Source organism: Nematolebias whitei, chromosome 16 (genome assembly GCF_014905685.2).
Source record: "Nematolebias whitei isolate Nwh7 chromosome 16, NemWhi1, whole genome shotgun sequence".
NCBI classification, from domain to species: domain Eukaryota; kingdom Metazoa; phylum Chordata; class Actinopteri; order Cyprinodontiformes; family Rivulidae; genus Nematolebias; species Nematolebias whitei.
The window spans coordinates 27670727-27674692 of record NC_056513.1 but is presented as its reverse complement, the minus strand read 5'-3'; positions in this window follow the sequence as shown (position 1 = coordinate 27674692).

The following is a 3966-nucleotide window of genomic DNA, read 5'->3' as shown; positions in this document are numbered from 1 at the left end:
AAATGGACATCAATTTTTTTAATTTAAGCAGGGCCACAATTTTTACAGTGTGGAAGGACAAAATGTGGCAGCAGAAGATGCACCAGCAAAAGAAATGACTGTGAGTTTCAGTGGATTATTAAACAGAAGATTCTAGAATCTGGCAGAGATCCAGAAAGAGTGGAATGAGGCGGGAGTCACAGCTTCAAAAACCACCACATTCAGACGTATCCGGGAGATGGGCTACAACTGTTGGGTTCCTCGGTCCTCTTTTTCAATGAAAGTAAAGTGTGCCTTTCATTCAGAAATCAAGGTCCAAGGGTTTGGAGGAAGAAAGATGAGGAACAGAGTCCATACTGCTTGAGGTCCAGTGTGAAATATCCACAGTCAGTCATGATTTGGGGTGCAATGTCCAGTGCAGGTGTTGATAAACTCTGCTTTCTTAAATCCAAGGTCACCGCAACAGTCTACCAGAATGTTTTAGAGCAGTGGTCCCCAACCACCGGGCAGCGGACCAGTAACGAGCCGTGGCTCAATTTATATCGGGCCGCACAGAAAACCCCCCAAAAAACTTTCTTTTTTTTTTTTTAATCACCATATTATCTCCACCACATCTGTCAATGACTCACTCTTGACGCAGGTCAACATACACAAGTGGTACGTTTCAGTTTCTGTTAGACGCATGCACAGATTGGTTCTACATTACTGTTCGGGTGGAGTAATTTAGCTGCTGGTCTGGAGCAGACAGGATAGGAGGAGGTGTGCGGTCGTGTCTGCGCATTTGAAGGATCACTGCCTATTTTTCAACCCACCTGACAAAGAGTGACTGTAAAACTATTAACTAAAATAAAACTATAATTTTAAACAAAGCTTCCTAATATCAAATCAGAGCTGGTTTTGTCTTGAACTTTTTTGAATTCACATCAGAGCTGTTCCTTCACATTTCTGCTTCTGCTCTTAAAAAAACATCTCCGTCCCTAAAAGTTCAAAATGGGCAAATTTATTAAAAAACACAAGTATAATTAAAGTTTTGCACTATACATAAGTTCCTGCACTTTTGTGAACAATCTGATGTGTGAATCACTGCGGAGCAGGGAGGAGGATGACGAGGCACAGCTGACCCCGGTGTGGGATCTACTAATTAAATGAGAAATGATCCTGCGCTTAATACACTTATAAATCACACATAAAGTGATTAAAAGTAAATTTGAAATACAGGTGCTGGTCATAAAATTAGAATGTTGTGGAAAAAGTTGATTTTATTTCAGTAATTCCATTCAAAAAGTGAAACTTGTATTTGTTACACACAGACTGATATATTTCAAATGTTTGTTTCTTTTAATGTTGACGTTTATGACTGACAAATCAGCAAATTCAATTTGTCTTGAAGTGAACGCCCCTTACCTGCAGAGCTGCAGCGGTTTTGCATTACGAACGCTTTGCAGTCATTTCAAATATAAACTGACATTAAACCGGTCCGTGGCGCAAAAAAGGTTGGGGAACAATGTTTTAGAGGACTTCATGATTCCTTCTGCTGAGGATCTGTATGGAGATGCAGATTTCATCTTCCAGCAGGACCTGGCCCCTGTCCATGCCGCCAGAAGCACCAAAACCTGGTTTGATGCCCATGCCACAGTGCTTGACTGGCCAGCCGACTTGCAGGACCTAAACCCCATTGAGAATCTATGAGGTATTCTCAAGAGGAAAATGAGGAGCACCAGACCAACAACAAAGAAGAGCTGACAGCATCAAGGAAATCTGGGCTTCCATAACTCCCAGTCAATGCCACAGGCTGATTGACTCAATGCCACGTCACATCGAGGCAGTGATTAAGACAAAGGGATTCCCAACCAAGTATTGAAGACTGACATATCATTTTGAAAGTACCATATTTTGATTGATTTGTTGTGATCCTAATTTCTTTTTTTTTTTCAGCAAAAACTGAGAAGTAGTGTGGCCTGATGTCTTCACAGTATTCTACTGTATTTGATTGAATTCCTGTTTTCATGGGTTTCATGAGCTGGAAGCCCAAATTATGTAAAAATAAACAAATAAATACTTGAAATCATTTTAAGTTGCAGCTGCCCGCCACCCCTGGTTGAAGGCGGGGCAGCCCAGGTGCAGCAGTAACAGTGTTCTGAGTTTTAACGTTGTTAATGACAGTGGGAGTGGTGGCGCAGAAGTTAGAGAAGGTGGGTCTGTGATTGGAAGATTGCCGGTTCAAGCCCCGGTACCGACAACATCAAAAATGTTTGTGGGGTAGGTGAAGCACCTGTCCCCACCCTCATTCGTCCCACTCTGGGCCCTTGAGCAAGGCCCTTAACCCCCACCATCTGCTCCTCCGGGTGTCCTAGATAGCAGCTCTCTGCTCCACACAGAGGGCTGTGGTAGCTCGGTGGTCTGTGGTTGTGTCAGGAAGGAGAAGGACATCTGGCATAAAAATAACTGCCAAGTCTTCGTGCGACTTAGTTCGCTGTGGCGACCCCTGAAGAAGGGAGCAGCCGAAAGAAGAAATTTTTATATATATATATATATATATATACATATATATATATATTTTTTTTAATATATATAATTCTTCACCTTTGTTTACAGCTTTGTAATGGTTGGTAACAAACACAACTGCTGACCTTGCTTATTAAAAGTTAAGTGGTAGACTTTTGGTAGTGAATGATGCACATTTAATGGTTATTTTATCATAGATGTTACGCAATCAAAAGAATTCCCATCAAAAGCTTTGAAAATCCCACATCTTTACAACTATTTGGGCTTTAATATCTGTAAAGTTGGCAGCTGTAGCCATTCTTTTAATCACTATGGTTGATTAGCTGCGCTGGCCATTCTGAATTGGGTAAACTTCACAGGTTAATCAGCTTCAGATATATCTCCAATGATTATTTCTGAGTTTCATTAAATCCTTTCCTGTTTCATGTGAAATTTTGCTAACAAACAAAACAAATTTTATTCAAATTTATCCAGATTTAAATCTGCTACGACTATTGTTGTAATATTACGACTTTATTGTCGTAATACTAAGACTTTATTGTCGTAATTACTAAGAATTTATTGTCGTAATACTAATATTTTATTGTTGTAATACTACAACTTTATTGTTGTAATACTATGATTTTATCGACGTAATATTACAACTTTATTCTCGTAATATTTTGACTTTATTCTTGTATGACTTTATTGTCGTAATACTATGACTTTATTGTCATACTATTACGACTTTATAGTCGTAATATTACAACTTTATTCTTGTAAAACTATGACTTTATTGTTGTAATATTATGACTTTATTCTCGTAATACTACAACTTTATTCTTGTCAAACTACGACTAATCTCGTAAATTTTCAACTTATTCTCATAATACTATGACTTTATTCTTGCAATACAAGTTTATTCTCGTAATATTTCGACTTTATTCTTGTATGACTTTATTCTCGTAATAATAGGAATTTATTCTAATATTATTTTACTTTCGTACAACTTTAGTATTTTATTTATTCATTAATTTAAAAGAAACAAAATTAATCCATTCTCATAATAATACAGCTTTATCCTCGTAAATTACAATTTTATTATTGTAATACTATGACTTTATTGTTGTAATATTACTACTTTATTTTTGTAATACTATGAGTTTATTCTTGGAATATTTCAACTTTCTTCTCATTATTTTACTGTTGTGCGACTTTATTCTCGTAACATTACGACTTTATTGTTGTAATATTACAACTTTATTCTTGTAACACTACAACTTTATTCTCGTAATATGAGTTTATTCTCGAAATATTTCGACTTAATCTCATATTATTTTACTGTTGTGACTTTATTCTCGTAACATTACGACTTTATTATCATAATAGTACGACTATATTCTCGTAATACTATGACTTTATTGTTTTAATAATACGACTTTATTCTCGTAATATCATGAGTTTATTCTTGTAATATTTCAACTTTATTCTTGTGTGACTTTA